The sequence below is a fragment of the Anser brachyrhynchus genome, assembly GCF_964034855.1.
Source record: "Anser brachyrhynchus genome assembly, chromosome: 2".
NCBI lineage: Eukaryota > Metazoa > Chordata > Aves > Anseriformes > Anatidae > Anser > Anser brachyrhynchus.
Genome location: NC_137695.1, coordinates 139,626,070 through 139,644,394, shown reverse-complemented (window position 1 = coordinate 139,644,394; position 18,325 = coordinate 139,626,070). Strand labels below are relative to the sequence as shown.

The following is an 18,325-nucleotide window of genomic DNA, read 5'->3' as shown; positions in this document are numbered from 1 at the left end:
CCTGGCCGCAGAAGCTGAGGGCTCGGCCCACAGGAGGAGGGTGCAAGCTGAACCACAAATTCAGCTTATAATTGCCCAGACATTCTGCTTCGAGTGTCTGGGGGAACTTAAATGTCACAGCACACAAACGGGAATTGTTGGGAGAAATAGAGCAACGCGAGGCTCAAGGTGACTTCAAAGGCACGAGGGTCCGGTGTTTTCCCTGCTTTGTAATGCAGGTTCAAGGCCGGAGCAGCCTGCCAAAATTCCCCCAGAAAAAGGCAGTTCCCTGAGCGAAGGACAGGGAGGACGAGGCAGCAGCTCCCCAGCAGCTCCTGTGGTGAGGAGGTCTGGTTTGGAGAGCTGGTGGCAGCACACTTTGGTGGTTGAACACTGGTTCACGGAGGACGCGTGCATTGAAATCCCTGTGGGCCGAGCTGGGCTGAGCACTCCAATTTCAGCGACCTTGCCTTAACCAAGAGGCTCTTCTGCGTGTGCAAAACCTGATGGCAAGCTTGGCATCCTAGTTTAGCAGAAACATCCGACTTTTCCCTAAAAACTCACAAGAGAGACAGTTCCATACCTTTGCCTTAGGACTGCTGCTGCAAGCCCCCAGCGTCAGGTGTCACCTGTGGGGAATTCAGGGCAGAGCCACCTCGGGGCTCCTCGGGAGGCCTGGCAGCACTGAATATTGCTGTCTTGAGGACGAGGGGCCGGGGCTGGGTTGCTCCTGCCACAGGAAAGGGGAAGGAAGGGCAGCACTGCGACGGAAAACCAGGCTCGTTGCTGCTGCCTCTGCTGCAGAGATAGGAAGGGTGAAGACAGAAGTACTGGTGCGGGACGGGGCCCTCCCTTCACCCCACGCAGCAGCTGCTGCCGGGCTATCAGCACTCCTCCGCCAGCTCCTGCAGTGGCAAGACCCACGATGGTGCTGCAGCTGCTCGTTGGCCTGCCTGGCTTGGCTAAAAGAGACATCTTCCTCTTCCCGGTGGTGGGATCCCCTGGCGTTCATCCCTGGAGCAGGGGAACCACGGGGCAAAGGAGGGAAGAAAGCGAGACGGCGGAGAGGGGAGTTACTGACACAGGATGGCAGCTACAGTAGTTTGGGACTGGAGCATGGCAGTGGTACCCTGACTCACTTGTAACACAAGGGGCGTTGAACACGTGAATTAAACTCAATTAATTCACATGTTAGTGATATGGTTTAGTGGAGGTCTTAGCGTTAGGACAGAGGTTGGACTAGATGATCTTGGAGGTCTCTTCCAACCTAGACGATTCTGTGATTCTGTGATGTGAATTAAATGCAATGTGTTTCTGTTCCCTGTTTTCTAGCTGTTCTGCCCCGTGTAAGGCATTGAACTGTTGTGTTTTGTTGTTTTTTTTCTTCCACCCATCTCTTTTTTTGAAGAGTAAGGTAGAAATTAAGGATCCTAGACACTTCTGAAAGTTTATATAGCCTCAATTTTGGAAAATGGCTCCTTTTCACTAAGAGGTTTTCTAATAAGAAGGTGGATTGCGAGCACTAAGCACCTGACATTCTTTGATGATATACCACAGCTCTGCCACAACCACTTTGGGAAGCAATAGAAGGGAAAACTGCTGTTAGAGAATAGCCAGTGTAGATCTGTCATGAAATAAAAGGCCTACAATTTCACCAACATTGGTCATCTCAGATTGGGAAACTGAGGAGAGGACAATTATTTTTTTCAGAAAATACATTTCCAAAAGCAGGACATTCTTGTGTGATAAGGCTGATTTGCAGCAATAGGTGCACACAAACATCCATTTGCTCCTCACAGGAATGTCAGAGACTCACTTCTAAATCGGGCACTTGCACCTGCATGTGTAATATTCCAAACATAGTAGGCGCTTCTGACTGTTTTCCTACGTCTGATTTTAAAAATCTGTTCCTCGCAAGATTGAACTCATTACCTCCCAAATATCTTCTTAAATCCAGGTTTGCTTGTGATATTCATCCAGGACTTCTGCAGGATCAGTTCCGCTGTTATGTTTTCTGATGTTATTTGTTTTAATTGTTCCATAACAATTTTTCTGTCCTCCCTTTCATTTCTATCTGATCCTGCAGTAAACCTCTATAATCCTGATATGTTGTTTTCATAGTTTCTCCAACAATCTCTTTGAAGAGACCGGACAAGCTAGGCCATCCCTGAAGTGATGTAAAACATATCCCCAATGTGGACATTATGTGTGCCAAGAAATTCCTGACTTAGTTTGAGCATTTCCATACTGCATTCATGTGTGTCAGCAGCCGTCACAGGAGCAGCCTGTCCTCGCTAGAGACTGCTCGTTCCCAGAGAGGTTATTTTGCACCTATAGGTCACTGCATCTGCCTCTGCCAGTTCCAGTGAAGGGCCCTCCACCCCTCAAATGAAAACATCCACCCCCAGCTATCACCTGCCGAAAGCCCATCATGACAGATCGTCTTCAGCATCCCACGAGACAATCAATTCAGATAGCTGCTCTTGGTTTATTTTTAAGGCTAAATACAGTCCAGATGCCTCTTTTCAAAGAATGTCATTCTTTTTTCTTTATTTTGGTATCTAGAGCAAGTTCTGATCACCAAGCAAGGCCAAAGCAAAGAAGCTTTAAGCAGAGAGGCACAGAAATAGGATCCTCTCCCATGACAATTTTTGGATTTCCAGCAGGGCTGCTCTTCGGTTGTTACAGCAGCCTTTACACAATCGCTGCTCCTCTGCTCCACCCTCTAGGGAGATCTCAACCACCTGAGCTCAGCACCCTGCCTCCCTCAAGCATTAAGGCTGCGCGCAGAGCGAAGGGCTGGTGCTTTGCTGTGGGGACGGGGGAGAACCCAACAGAGCCCCCCCTTGGGTCAGCAGCCCTCCTCCTTTCCTCCTGAAGGGAGAGGGGAAGAGAGGGCACGCTGCAGTGGCATCTTGGTGTATAATCAAGGTGGAAAGCAGACCCGGAGGCCTTGCAGCTCGGCTGGGAGATGAGAGCCTGCCCACGGTGCCACTTGCAGCCTGCTGCCCCCCCTGCAGAAGAACAGGGGTCCTCTTGTTTCTAGCTGCTGCAGGCTTGCTGGTGGGAACGAGGATTTGTTCTCTTATCTCTGCGAGAGCGTTCAAATACAGAAGTTAAAACCAGGCTTATCCTCTCTTTTCTTTACATAAAAGCTCCCACTCAAAGCAGACATGTTCTGAAATCTATTATCTTCTATATTGTTCATAGTGGGTCTAATTTTTCCCACGTTGCTCAAAGCTCTATCCTCAGGTGACTGTTCTCTGAGCTTTTGCAGCTCCCCTTTACCTTTCAAATAAGATTTATCCATTAAAAAAACAATTCCAGTGCTTTTTGCAGCTATCATTTTGTCACATATGGATTTATTCAATAAATGCTTTTAATAGCAACATTTCTAGGCTTTGTTTGTCAAGAGCTGCCGGGCTTTTACAAGCCAGGGTTGGCACAGACGCTGAATTGCCTCTTTGTACCCAGGAGAGTTCCCTGCTGGTCATGACAGAGGTCCTGCACACACAACTAAATGAAAGGAAATTAAAAATATGAGTATCTACATAATTCACAGCCAGTAAATTGTGGCGCATATCAGGCTTCCAGCAACTTCTGGACCTCAGCAAAGCTTTTAATAAAAGCCGAGATGTGGGATTTTAATCGGCAATTTCAAGACCCACCCAAAGACCTAAAAGCCTAGCTTCAACACACGTACCAGGGGAGGCAACTACACAAAGGCCGCCAGCAAGAGCAAATTCAGCCCGTCCAAGGGCACTGGGAAACAACAGCTGACAGGACAGAAGAGAGAGGTCAAGACCAGTATGCCAAAAATTTTTCATTCCTGGGTCAGCCTGAAGTTAAGCAGCCTTGCTCCTGTCTATCTGCTGCCTGCTGTGGAGCAAGGAGGCTCCAGCATTTGTGTCTCGGTGTGTGTGGCACCCACCCGTGCAGGACTTTGTGTGTGTCTCCCGAAGAACTGTAACAGAAGGTGGTTGTTGTAAAAGAGTCTTTTATTCTGTTTCCCCAATCCCTTGCTTTTTCTGCGTTCTTCAGATGTCTGCTGCTAAATCCTTGGCCCAAATTCTCCTCCTTGAAAGTGGCGCAGTGCTAAGTTTTGCTACAGCAAAATTGAAAGAGAAAAGAGAACGCATTGCCTAATACTCTTTTTTTGTTGTTTTCCAACAACTATAAACTCCTTTTGGTGCCTCTTTTGCCTTCCTTCAATGAAACGTTCAACGCGTTCAGACATTAAGAGGACCTCTTTTTGCTCATCGTCCTCCATTCTCTCCATAGTCACCCACAGTCCCACAAGCATTTATTAATTAAATTCTCTCAGTACCCTGTTATCTCTCTCTGACTCTCTCTCTTCTGTGCTTCAGCTTGTGTACATTGTCGAGAGAAATCAGAGAGAGCAAAGAACCAAATAAAAAGATCCCTCCAGGAATACGGTGTTCGATTATACAAAGAAAACCCACAGTTTAGATTGCTCATCCTTATTTCCCAGAGGATGCCTCGAATGTCTTTGTTCTTTGGCTTTTTTAAGAGAATTTCTTTTTTTCTGGTAAAGTCATTCTACCTGTGAACTGCAGGACAGGCCTTTGGTCACATTTACCTGCCCTGCCATTACCAGTTGTTACATATCGCTCTTCCCCACGCTCTGCCTCCAACAAACAGCTTCAGGGCATTTTGCAGCACTCCCTGCCCGTGGCTTTGTGCCCAGCTCCAGGATCTTCCACCAACTTAGGGTTTCGGGGCGGGGGGGGAGCCTGGCTTCACACAAACAACACAGCAGGTTTTTCTCACAAGTGACAAAGCGACATAAATGCATTGCTGCTGATAAAAAGTGGTGATGAGATCCCTGGAGAGGCCAGGAAAGTAATGAGCGTGGGGCCCAAGGTCCCCTCTCATCTCCCAAACCTGTTTTATGGACAAAGAACACCTTCTGCTCCCAGAGTTGTCAGTCAAAGCCAGCTTCCTCAGGGCTAAAGTTACTATAAATAACTAACCACATAACTCTTAAAAGCATAAATGAGAAGTACAGCAACATGTATAATTTACCAAGCATTTAAAGCTGTGAGTTCCCTGCCTCCTCGAAGCCCATAAATTTCCATCATTCACATGCATCATGTTATGTGTGCACGCACATACATTTTTTGATATATACAGTATTTTGCTTTTGTCTAAACATATAGCAGGATAATGGAGGGGGAAAATCCACCTACCCCCTCACGCTTTGTGCTGGGAACCTGATATTACCTCTAGTTTGCTGTCTTCCCAGCTGGCTGGATATTGTATTGTTTATGTTGGATCTCCTCCAAGATTAGCAGCATCATCTGTACAGTTTTAAACATCTAATCTTGCTAAATCTCTTTGTTTTGAGATCTGATTGTGCCTGATCTTCATTATTTTAATTGTTTAATGTATTATAATTAGGGCTTAATTAGATCTAACAGATCCCAGTTCAGCCCTACGTATCCACATCCGTCTGCAAGCTGCAGGAAGCATGAGACAAAAAGGGTTGATCCCACGCTGGCTTTTCAGCCCAGAGATCAGTACTATTTTTTGCCACTGACTTATGTTTAGCTGCAAGCAAGTCATCTATCTCTCTGCTTCTCCAAGGGACTCCAGCCTGCTGTGTTTATAGCCTAACTGGGTCCCGGTACAGGTTGACATCTCTCCACCCAAGTGTTATGGCAATAACAATAACAACCCGCAGCCCATCCCATATGCGGCCGCCGTTGAACTGGAGCAGGTTCCTGTTTATGCAGAGCGCAGGAAGAAAAACTGCGAACATGGAGGCTTGTAAATATGCATGTTGTCTCGGCGTTAAACATGGAAACCTCCCTTTCCTCCCCACCCACCTCGTATCGAGTTCTGGCAAGATTTTGGTGCTTCCCCAGGACAGGCTCATGTAGACTGGTGCCTTCCACTTTCCGTGCGTGATGCAGCCCCGTCAGAGCCCTGCCAGAAGTCTCCTGAAGGCGCTGCTGCTGCCAGTGCCCCTGCATAATGTCCTCAGGTGTGGCCACAGCCAGCGGTGCATCCTCAGCCCTGCCTGCATCCGGGTGTCAGGGAAGGATCTCTCTTTGCCTGTTGTTACAAGCCAGATGTTTCTCCTGAAGATGAGCTGGGAGAAGAGCAAGCAATTGTCATGTTTTCCTTCCAAACTGTGAACCAAGTTTCCTATCTCCTCTTCCCCGTCACCTTAACTCAGCACTTCAGTGGAAAGAGCATTCACCCAGGACATGGGAGACCCAAATTCAATTCAATTCATCTTAAAGAAGACAAACCCATTTCTTCAGGGTACACACTTGCTACCAGTTTCCACAAGGAAACCTTTAGCTCCTGCTAAAATGTCATCATATTTGTGCAAAAATGGACAGCAGAGCATTGATCCCGAGAGCAATCATGGCTGCTGGGCAGGGCTGCAACTGAGAGCCAGGAGACCTGGTTCTGCTCCGTGCCCCAAGGGCTGCTGCTGTGCCTTATCCAGCGATCGCTACTGGGTAAAATAAATAAGCTCCGTTACCTTTCTGAGGAGGATCAGGGCTCCCTAGCACCTTCCCTGCAGCAGTGAGCGGTATGGTGGAAAGCTGAGACCACCGTACAGATAATAAATCAAACCTTAATTCATCACAAAAACCAGATGGGAAGAAACAAAGAGATGCAGAAGCCTGCTGTTTTCATTTCCACGAGAAAAACACACATTAATGCCCCCCACCCAACCTGCTAAGAGGCATTCCCTTCAGCACTGCAGCCAGCCAACTGCGCGAGGCTGCTCACTTGACATTAAGGAACGTGTGCTCGAAGGAAGGTGCAGCAGGTGTAGCGCTAGAGGAGCACAGGCACTCGGTCGAGGAAAAATGCCCCACGCACGTGTAAAACAACGGGGGGGCTGCAGAACGAGCACCCACCAGTTCTGCGCTTCTCCCGAGCACAGCGTCTGCAGTATCAATGCTTCTGTGGACTCAGCAGCCAGCCTTCTCCGAAAACGTTTCAAAGAGATTAACTGAAGTCTCTCCCTTCAAAAAGCAAAGAAAAACAGCATCTTCCTTAGGAAGCTCAGTAAAAAACAAGCAGAAGCAAAAGCTTTCTAGCCAGCATGGAGATAGAATTTAAATTTTAAGGCTCTGGAAGGAAAAAAAAAAAAAAAAGTGCCTTCTTTATTTTTAAATCCCTTTGAACATTTACAGATCTGCAAACATATTCAGTTAGAACAACTGTAATCAAAAAAACACACAGCATCTGTTTGTAACCTAATTTGGGGATTCTTTTCGACTCCCCAGACATAACGCTAGCTCATTTTTTAGGTGGAGAAACGTTTTTATTTTGGTAATTTCTTCTCTGGAGAGAAGGTAGTTTGAAAATACGTGTGGGATGGATTCGTAAATTCGAACTGCTCTGCAGGGCTGTTAGAACTGAAAAACAATAAGAAGAATAATTTGAGAATTTGCAGCGTTCGGGCCAGCAATCCTCACGCCCAGCCTTTGCTGCCGAGCCGGTGCTGAGGGCTGAGCACGATCCCTCCGCTGACTTGCCCTTTGCTACGCTGTCAGCAGAGCCGCTGAGCGTTTCTGACTCAGGTGGGCAGAGCGCTTCACACCCCAGTAGCCATGACCACAGACGGGGAGGGACCCGGCAGCAGCTATTGTTGCCAAGGGAGAATTTGTCAGAGCAAGAAGCTCGCTGGGGAGTGCTGGGGAAGGGAGGAGCAGGCCAAAATCACCAGCAAGGCTGCTCTGCGGGAGGAAGATCATGATGGGGGGTAAGGGGGGGGGGATTTTTTGGTTGGTGCTAAAGCACCAAGGCATAGACAAAGGGTGCTTTAGTGCCCTGAATATCCAGAGGAAAGCCCGGCAGAGCTCTCTGAACGTCCCCCTTGAGCTGCTGTGTCTTACATACCTGTAGAGGTGATATGCTGGAGATGTAAAACGCTCTGTGAATGTAGGAGCGGTGCCAGGGACTGCAGAACATGCCTAGCAAACTCCCAAATCTCCCTGGGAGTGGCACACTGCGCAAGTGCCAGTAAAGGCTTCTCAGTTGACAGCTGAGGTACAGGTATGACAGCCTAGCTTCTACCTGAGAATCAGAAGGAAAAGGCTTCCCTGAGTCATCCCTGCCTGTTTCAGGGGTAGGCCTCGTATTGCAGATCAAGTACACGCGCACAGTAGCTTGAAACTTCCAGCAGAAAGCAAACTCTTAACCATGTTTGCTTCATCACCTGTATCTGTAGAGATACAGAGGGAGATGGAGAAAATAAGTGGTCTGGAGAGCTCCTTGTTTGGTGCTGAGTAGCTGTAGCGTACACAGCACTGACCTGTGGATTTAAGCGTGCTCCATGGAGCACAGGACATTTCAAGGACCTCTTGCCTGAACATCAGCCGTAGCTCTTCCAGATCTCCACCTTTTCTCATGATCTGCCTGTTAACCCCCCTGTGTGCCTCTGCTTTCCGGCAGTTGCAGGATGCAGTACAGATCTTTCCATTCTGTAAGACCACCTATGGATTTCACCTGTAGTTGTGATTTTTACTGCTTCTCTTTGTTCAGCCAAATTCTGAACATAGAAATGCTTCAGACTTCTCTTATTAACCTCCTTGATGTTTGTTTTCACAGCAGGTGGAACATTTTTTACACTAGGTTTTGGGGTTTAGATGTTTTCCGTCAAATCTTGTCCCTCCACCTATCATTGCACGTTGGCGAAAAAATCCAGATTTTCCTTAGAAGAGCACCCAACCTCTCTGATTACGAGTTTTTATTTGACATTGGTAAGGATCTCAATCCATGGCCTAGCAAGTCTTCCTTGTACACCGTTGTCTCTATGCAGCTTTTTGCATTTGCAGGCATGAGCTGTAACCAGCTACGGTGATATTTTTCTTGTGAGAGAAGAATGAGAGCTGATCAACTCACCTGTTGGCGAAGTTCAGAGGCATTCACAGCATTCAGAAATTCATGTACTGCTGTTACTGCTGCCTGCATGCTGCCTATCCTATCACAGAGATCATTTGGTTTCAGCTTAGTTGCACTCTTAATTAACCTAGCCAGAAGCCTATTAGAATGGCTGAAAACAAGTTTGAAAAAATAAATGTTTAACTGAGAAGTGAGACATTAACTATTTGGGAGATAATAGCATCCATAAACTTGTTAGTCTCCTTCAGCAATTTAACTTTCTTCTCATACAAAACTCGTTTTCAAGTTAAGTAATAAATAAATTTTAAAAGAGAGAGAGAGAGAATCCAGAAGTTAGGGGGAAAAAGAATAGCTGCCCTCTGAGACCTCAGGCCTGGAGTTTTTTCTTCAAAAATTTCTCCTCAAGGCTTAGGTTTCAAAGTCTGTGCTAGGTAAATGATGAGAAAGATTGGCTTGGTAACGCTGGCCATGGCCTGCATGTGACAGGGTAGGATCTCAGTCCCTTCTTCAGCCTGGGATTTTCTGTATGGCCGTAGGCAAATGATGCAGGTATTTGCCTGAGAGCTTTGTCCCTACAAAACCTTATCCTGCAGGACTGGGTGTAGTTGTCGATTTGCTGCTGACCTTTAAACGACTGTAAAACTGTAACTTGGCCACACTGCAAGCACTCCCACTAATTTTATACTTCCTGAGGCTTATCTATTATGCAAAACCAGACAGGTTTCACAAGCTGGGACACTGTGCAGAAGAGCAGTTTTTATCACAGCACAGTGCTATGTGCGTATGTATTCTTTGTTTTGACACCAGCACAGTTGGGTCATCCTGTTCAGACAACTGACCAGAGAAGATCTACAAAAACTTTCTCTTCTAGATAAGGTACCCATCTTGAGGTAGAATCTGAGAGAAAAGACAAAAAGGAGGCAAGTAATTTGTTTCTCCAGTTAAGCTAATTTGTGAAATATACAACTCTCACACTGTTTTATAGAACATTAAAGACCCTGCAGCACATCCTTAAGCCTCCATACTGTATAGGAATATTCTAAAAACCTTGTGACGTAGGTTGGATATACTATTTGATATGTGTGTATAGATATTTTTAAAAGCATTTGCTTAGTTCTAGTTAGCTCCTTTTAAACTAGGTTCACTAGTCCCACCACACAGGACTGGGTCTTTAAAACGTTGGGTAGCTGGCAGGGGGCACAGTAAGAATCCACAAATATTTGGTGAGTATACGTACCAAAGCAGGAGATTCTCCAGTCAGGATGGAAAGGGGTCAGTACCAATTAGTTTTGTTACAGCTCTTGACATGAACACATCCTAACAGCCTGGCTGAACTTTTTGGATGAAGAAAGAGCCATTAACTGGCTCCCGACAGGGTACACCTGAGACCTCATTACTAAATCAGACAAAATTTGTATGCCTGTTAAGTTACATGAATTGATACTGCGCCAGGAGAGCAAGGGGAATACAAAGATAGTAACAGACTCCCAAAATTCTGGGAGGAAAGCAGCTGTTCAGGGTGGAAAGGAGGAAGAAGAGGCAGGACAAGAGAGTCGAGTTGCTCTGCAAGAAATAAAACAAACAAAGTAGGATTTGATTGATTGTTTTCACAGTCTTGTGTTGTCTCCTAAAATCTCCTTTGCCCTAATAACCTCAGGTTATCTTCCGAAACCCACCCTCTATGTAGGCCACATGCTATGCTCAATCAAAATCTTTGAGCATGCTCTGGCTGTCTGGCTGCTCTCAACTGCTATAAAAGGCTGGCTTCCACCTGCCTTTTCCATAGTGCAGGCGTTTAATTATGCTCCTTGTCCTCTGTACAGCTGCAGTTTTTCACAAACCTTATTTATCTTGAGATTTCATCTTTCAAATTTGGTTGAAATTGGGTCCCAAAGTTTTTAAGGGGATTTGCTGAATGTACAGAGAGATAAACAACACAATCCTATAAACTTCGTTTCAAAGGCAACCAGGCTAAAAAAATGCCAGTTTTTAATTTCTGATCCTGTTCGTGCCAAATGTTGTCTAACATTTCAGCAGCAATCTGTGGCCCTGAGAGCCTCTTTCAATATCCTATCAAGAATATAAAATAAATTGTGATAAATGTAGTCAGTATAAAACAAAATGAGTTGAAATTGGTTGCTGGGATGCAAAACTGAAGTTGACAAGCAGTTGAGAGGAAACTTGCTAGAAAATGCTTATTTTGTGTATTTCTTTGGGGCTTAGCAGCCTGGAGCTGTCAAGATGGTTTTGCACATGCTCAGCAGCAAAAACAAGGGACCTAAGAGATTTTACCAGTGGAAAATGCAAGTTCCTACAGCATTAAGCAAACCTTCAAGGTTACAAATGCTATTAATGCCTATAACATGAATAAAGTTGCTTAAATACGTATTTTGGGGCCCAAGTTTCCCTTGTAAAACTACATTCTGAATTTCCTTAGTAGCTTGTTAGTTTCACCTAAGGTTTGTGAAAATCTAAATAAAATATATTAGTAAATTCTCCTTTATCCATACCTCTGTTGAACCACTCAGGTAACGGTAAGAGTTTATTGAGATGGACTTTTCTGCTCTGGAAATTGTGGTTGCTAAGACCACCTCATAAAATCATCTTTGAGGTACTGTATCGTTCCATTTTTAAGTATAATGATAACCAAATACAAAATTCACTGTATTAGTAATTCCTTGGATTACCTTTTAAAAATCCAGGTTCAACAAATTACCCGTTGATCATGGTTTTAGTGAGAGTTTGTATCTATCATATACTAGCTATGCTACTTTGGTTTTGAGGTCCTTTGGAAATCCTCAGGCCATACCTTATGAAACTGGCAACTTACATATTTACAAACTACGAGCACACCTTAGCATTTTTTCTGATGCCTTCAACTGTAGCAGCTGTTATCTATTTCTAAAGAATGTAAATATAGTAAATAATTTATCGTTTTAAAAATATCAGACAAATTAGTTCAGAATAAACGCTTACTAGACAAGGAGGTCTGAAATTTAGTGACAGAACAGATGTGAAACAAGACATTACAGAACCTTTTTCCTGACAATCAATGTTAAAATAACATCAGCTAGTAAGCTCAAATAAATAAAAAATAAGTCCAAAAATAAATCAAAGTAAGTATAATAGAATGATGTTAGTCTCAAGTCTGCTTCAAGACATCCTGTCTCTTCTGGTAACACTTCTTATGTATTATCTCGCTCACTCAAGAACGGTTACACATAAAGGAAATGAATACAAGCTAAGGAGAGTTCCAAGTTCCCAAATCCCCGTGGCTATTGTTTGCAAAAAGAAAAGAACTGTTTTCAGTTATAGACCAACCGAATTACTCAGGATTTAGTAATTCAGGGTGTAATTCAGGACTGTGTAGAGTACCAGGATAAGACCGAAGAATGGTGAATTTATCAGCACTGTATTAACTTCACTCCAACCCGTACCTTCAGCCCTGGAGGACCCAGGTTCAGTCGGTGCTCTCAGCTGACGGGGGCCTGAGCACATCTCAGGACAAAGCATGCCCATTTCAGTATCATCCATCTTGTCTCCTGTAGGGAGAAATGGAGAAGAAAACTTATCTGATACACTCATTCAATATGTCTTTGGAAGACATAAATACCTCAGCATTGGACAATCGGTTAAGAATGAAAATATAATAAAATCACAAGACATAAACCATATATATTCCACTTGCAGGCCTCTGTCTAGCCAAGTGTCTTTAAACACTCACATTAAGTCTCCTTCTTGTGCTGATGGCTGGGGATATTTCATCTGATTTCTTCACAGTTCTGATAACTGCAGCAGCATCCCTAAAACGCTCCTTAGCTGCTTCTCAAAATAGTCTGATTAATCAATCTTATTCGAGTGCTGAACTTTATTCTTCCGCATAGCTTTTCAGTTTGCATTTAATTTTGCAAAATCAAATCAGGTACAACACAGAAATAGGATGAATTTTCCATGGGAAAGTAAATATACCCAAAGCCATGCCAAGTTGCCCGTTCTGAAAATGAGCTTTCAGCAATTCAAGAATTTGCTCATTTTCTTCTCAATACATAGGTGCTCAAATGTTGCAGACACATTCAAACACTAAAAGGAAAGAAATCAAATGAGATCCATCCATGGAGCTCCATTTTATACACAACATCCAGACCTCTCAAGCTAACTCGCATCTAACTCGGTACTGAAATGTATCACAGACCTTTAAATACAGCCAGGTTCTGGTGTTCTCCGCCATGTCATGCACTGAACATCAGAAATCAAAGTTCTTTAGATTAAATTCAGCTTCTAGTGACATCTGTGCAAACTTACAGTCTTTCATACCTTGCTGGAACTTTTTCTCAACAAGGAAGAGCAGCATTTAGCATCCTTTCTCAGAAAGGTCAGTAGGAAGTAAAGAGCAGCGTCAATTTATCTTTGTCATTTGGCGACAAGTTCTGTGAAGGAAGTTGCCGTTTTGCATCACTTTTTTTTTTCAGAATCAAGGAACGTGCTAACTTATAATTTACCTGCTCTATGCCATTTATTTGGTGGTATTCTGACATCCTTCTTGTATACACATCACTTTTGTGACAAAATGTTTAAAATTTTTTTTTTTTTTAAATATTTTATTTTTGTGAGAATGACATTTGCCTTTTCCTGGCAGCAGAATCTCAGGATTCCTCTTCCAGGACACTCGCAATCAGGCGCTAACTCTCTGTAATATATGCATTTAAACCAGTCCATATCCAAAATCACCTGAGAATTTAACTCCTGTGTACGGGGTTACTGAATCAGGACTCACTTTGATTCTTCAGCTAGATGTGTCATTTTTAATAAAAATGGACTATGGATGAAAAGGTGAGAAATTTAGAGAAGGTTCTCAGCACATCTTTGAGGAAGCAGAGAGAAAGGGCTTTTAAGACCCAGCAGCTCTGACTACTTTCCATTCAGTGGCAGAAAATAGCAGCCTTATCCACAATTTATATTTTTTATCACTGGCACCTGACACGGAGTCAGAATCTGACTCATTTTAGACCACTGTGAAAAAAAAAAAAAAAAAGGAACAAAATGGAAAGTCTAAAATGTATCCTTCCTTCAGTAAAGTCTCTGTTTGGTCAATCTACAAGAATGTCCTGAGAACAAAGTGTGTCAGCTTATTCAAGACCCCAATCAGACTACACAAGAGAGGAAATATCTCGTCCACTAATGCTATCAGCAAAGCTTGAAGTCTGACTTGTAAATCAGAGGTTGTGGCCAAGGAAAGACATGAAGGCAGCTAGGACAGATTCCTTTAAATTTTGATGAAAGTTTTATTCCAGAAAGGTGGTAATACTCTGAAGATCTTGCTAAGTGGGGGGCAAGGAGCTCAAAGCCCTGCAGAAGCTCAAAAAGACTACGTAAGGATACTCATATATACAACATAATAACCTGAGAATTGGTGCAGAAAAGTATGAAACAAATTCACAACAGCTAGGGTTGTGAGCAAGCAGCGTTCAGAAAAGTGGCTCCTGACGGCAGGACACCACACGACAGAGCTGCCATCTCTTCTTTCTCCCCCCGTAGGCCGTAGATTTGCCGAATCATCTCCTGGTCTCCAGAGAAATGCCCTTTGCTAGGCTGCCTTTCCTCATTTTCCTGTTCCCAGGAAAAAACAGGCAATCAGAACATGTCCATTTTCTAGCAGCAGCAGCGGCCGCCTCCTGGTTAGCACCAGGATCGAGCAACGCTCTGCCTCCCAGTTCCTGACAGCATTCACCGACCTTTAAGAGCTATTCCTACTGACTTCCTGGACTGCTTTCCCTGGCCTGTGTGAGGGTAACCTCCCCCAAAATTCCTGCTGTCCTCTTCCAGCGAGCGGATAACCCTCCCGTAACCACCCATCCACTTTGTCAGTTATGGTTAAGCGCAGGGGAGAATAACTAGCACTTAAAGGATAAACGATGAGAGGGAAGAAGAAAGAACTAAATGCTGTGCTCGAGGGAGAATAAAAGACATCTGGGGCCGTTTTCATTTTTTTCCCACTCCATTTCATCCTCTCTCAAGAAGCAAGTGAAGTGAGAAGCACTGTAAATAAACACACATATATATACTTTTATATGCTAATGTGTCTAACTCCACAAATGAGTTTTTGCTCCTCGCTGTTGACAAGTATGCCTGACAGTCTGAGATAGTGAAAGTGCAAGTCATCGAACAAAAAGCCGTGGGGAAAGCAGCACAGAAAATGCATTTGAAGGAAAGGGAAACTGCTTAAAGCCTATCTTTTTAAGAGGCTGAGTTCCTTGGTCAAAGCTGCAGTAAGCAAGACAAAATATAACATTCCACACTGGGGGAAAAGTGCAGGAAATATAAGAATAGAAGACAGCAGGAGAGTATCTGTGCAGGAGACGGCATATGCAAAGGTGAGTAATGTCTAATTCCTTGGATCTGTTTCAAATGGCAGCGTTCGTAAAATCCAGAGAAGTGGAAATGGTGTTTGGCAAAAATAGCTTACTTAAAGGAGAACGAGTGCAGAGTCTATTGACATATGGGGCTGTTAGCAAACAAAAACTATGGTTAGTGGCAATTAGGGTTGTTGCAGGAGACGTTCCATTCGCTCCAAAAACAGAAATAATGGAAAGAAGTGAATGGAAAGGCTGATGTTTTCCTTCCACAAACCTATTAACACTACCTACAATATTGCAGCCTACTTCACAAGCGGTTCCCCTGTGTTTCCTGGAGGTATCAGGAAGCGATGCATACCTGTGCTTCATCTAACACACGCACTCCAGCGTGGATTTTTGTGCGCTTGTAAGGATTATTCTATTTTCTCGTATCAGTTCATCTTTCACCACGTTACCACAAAACATCCAAGTACCTCTGAAAATGTATAGTCTATATTTGGGTAGCTGCCATTTCAATGAGACTTTTCTACAAAATAAAGGTTTAAAGCTTATGTTAAAAATGAACTCTGTAACATAACTTGAAGCAAGTTGCAGCAAATGCTGTGCCATCATACCATCTGTGTTCAAGTACAGCTCTCAAGCTCTCCTCCTATAGCTTCCTAAAGTGGAAAATAATGATAAAAAATAAAAACAGATAAGATGAAGAAGCATTGTGTATTGGAATACATTATGAACCTGAGCCTTACCGTGCTTGTTACAAAAATGAATTCCTCTGTATCTGCCTCCTGCAACAAAGTGTCACTGGGGAAATAAAAAAGGAAGGTTATGTTCTTCATCAGGTTTAAATTAAGCAACAGTGATCTTCTCACCTGACACAGCTAGCAAAGCCTGGTGAGCTTTGCTCTACCTGGTGTTGCCCGCCAGTCTCCGTGCTCTGCTATTCTTAGCTCCTCTCTCAAGCATCCCAACAATATTCCACGGGCAAGTGAGTGAAATTCTTTAAATGTTGGAGTAAATGGAAGGCACTAGAAATGCTAAGAAAGATAAAAAAAATATAAAAAAAATAAATCCCCAGTGTAAATCTACATCCAAGATATCAGTAGCTGCTGGACAAAACAAGGAGAAAAAGTCATGTTATGACAAACCTCAACACACATCTTAGGCCACGAGAAAGGGCAGTAGCAGAGCCATAAGCCAGTACTATAGGTAAAATGTCACCGCTGAAAATGGAGCAGTTCTTTATATGATACAATTTTAAAGGTAAATGAAACAAAGCCCTGTTCTTAGGAAACCAATTTTGTCATGCAGAGCTTGAAATAGAGTCTTTCTGATATTCAGTCAAAACACGGGATAATTGTTTGGAAGATTTAGAAATAAAATCCCCGTTCTGGCCACTTTATCATACTTCCAGTCTCCAGCCCCTTTGCCAATGCAGGGAGAAAGGAAGACGAGGAGCGTGCCAAGAAGCTCCCCCAGAAGTGCCTGGAAAAGACAGAGACGTGCGGGAAAGGCTGCGAGGCACAACACGGGAGGCGGTGAGCTCGCAGGAGAACCTGTTCACGCTGTTTTCCGTGGTACCGTCCCAGCCTAGCTCTGACCAGTTACTTGTCAAGAGCACAAGCACACTCACAACTTCCTCTTGCTTTCCGAGAAGCGAGTACCTCGGTCTTCCTATGCTATTCCCACATGCTGCCCTACCAAGAGATTTTTACGGCTCTGTCCGTGCAAATACCCGTCCGTCCCGTGCTTTGGCTATTTCTGCACGAGCTGTTTTTAATGATTCGTCGAGCAAGCGTTTGTGAGAGGAGCAGGAGCAGCTCGGAGAGCTGCTGCGGCTTGTTTTCCAGTCGCTGCTCCGCAGCTGAGATACAGTAACCAGCCACGTGACGGCCGTGCAAGGTTTTTGTGTTGGATCCCGCACTGCAAAGGAATAGGGTGGAGTGCTCGCTGGAATCTCCATAAATACGAGCGCCTGGAGCGAGTCCACGAGAGGGAATCTCCCTCTCCCAGCGGAGATGCTCCTGCTCCGTGACACTGCCAGCTTCGGTACAAATCCCGAGGAGAAAACCTCCCCGGCCCCTCTGTTGTCACCGACCATTTGCAGGGAACAGATCAGGTCGCTTTCTCCATCTTCCACTGACAGTGGCAGACCTCAGCATCCTGAAGCCGCTGCCTCGCTCAGGCCGGCGAGGCACCACGCTTGCGTCCAGGTGCCTCGGTGGCTTCCCGTCGGATGCCCCAGCCAGAAGTGAGGTCTTATTTCTGATCCTGCTCGTCTCAAAGCCCAGAATCAAGCTCAGGAGAGCTCAGGACGCAGCGTGCTGAGGCAGAGAACGAGGCAGCCAAGCGGATGCAGACCTGAACACCTTATTTTATTTTGTTTCACACACAAAAAGCGTTCCCAACATTTAGTGTTCCCATACTCCTCCCGCTCCTTCCCAGCACGTTCTCAGGACCCTCAGGCCCCTTCCCCAGGCAGAGCAGGGGCCGGACCCCGCCCGCCGAGGGTCTCTCTCGGGACCCCCTCAGCACTCCCGGGGCTCCCTGAGGGGGCCGGGGGTCCCGTGGAGCCCCTCAGCAGCTCCCCCCGGGGACCTGCCCCCGGCCATTTTGTGCCCCCACCGCCACCGTGCGGGAGCAGAAACGGGGGTGTTGTGCTTTGCGACAAATTTGGGGTTTTTACACTGGTTTTCCACAGGGGGCAAAACACAAAAGGGCGGCGGAGATAGGGGCAGGGAGGGGGCGACACCCCGGCGGCGTCCCCGGGGCGGGCGGGCTTGGCGGAGTGACAGCGGCCGGGGCTGAGGGGGCGGGACGCCGCCTCGCCTCCCCTCGCCTCGCCTCAGCGCGGCCCGGCCTTGAGGCGAGCACGGGGCCCCGCGGCTGGGCGAGGGGGGAAACGGGACGGGGGGGCTATGGCGGCGTGTGAGGGGACGGGGCGGTAACGGCGGCGTGTGAGGGGACGGGGGGTGGGGGGGGGACGGGGGGACGGGGACGCGCGCCCCCGCCGCCGGGGCCTCCGCCCTGCGCGGCGCTGCCGGGGGAAGGGCGCGGGGCTCGTGCCCGCGCCTTGCCCGTTGCCATGGCGCCGCTTGACG

At 45.7% G+C, this 18,325-nt stretch overlaps 1 long non-coding RNA gene across 19 annotated transcripts; it reads right to left on the bottom strand.

The window, feature by feature from the left end:
• Window positions 1-1,607: 1,607 nt before the first annotated feature.
• Window positions 1,608-18,198, bottom strand: LOC308191126. Of its 19 annotated transcripts, none has more exons than XR_013947709.1 (9): window positions 16,858-18,198; window positions 16,097-16,261; window positions 15,974-16,028; window positions 15,842-15,886; window positions 13,067-13,204; window positions 12,312-12,416; window positions 7,870-9,771; window positions 6,882-7,097; window positions 3,962-6,094 (listed from the first exon to the last, which is right to left on the bottom strand). It is a non-coding gene; the product is annotated as an uncharacterized lncRNA (long non-coding RNA). The 19 variants fall into 19 exon arrangements; XR_013947721.1 differs by having other exon boundaries at window positions 16,135-16,261; XR_013947710.1 differs by lacking the exon at window positions 13,067-13,204.
• Between the last annotated feature and the right edge of the window lie 127 nt (window positions 18,199-18,325).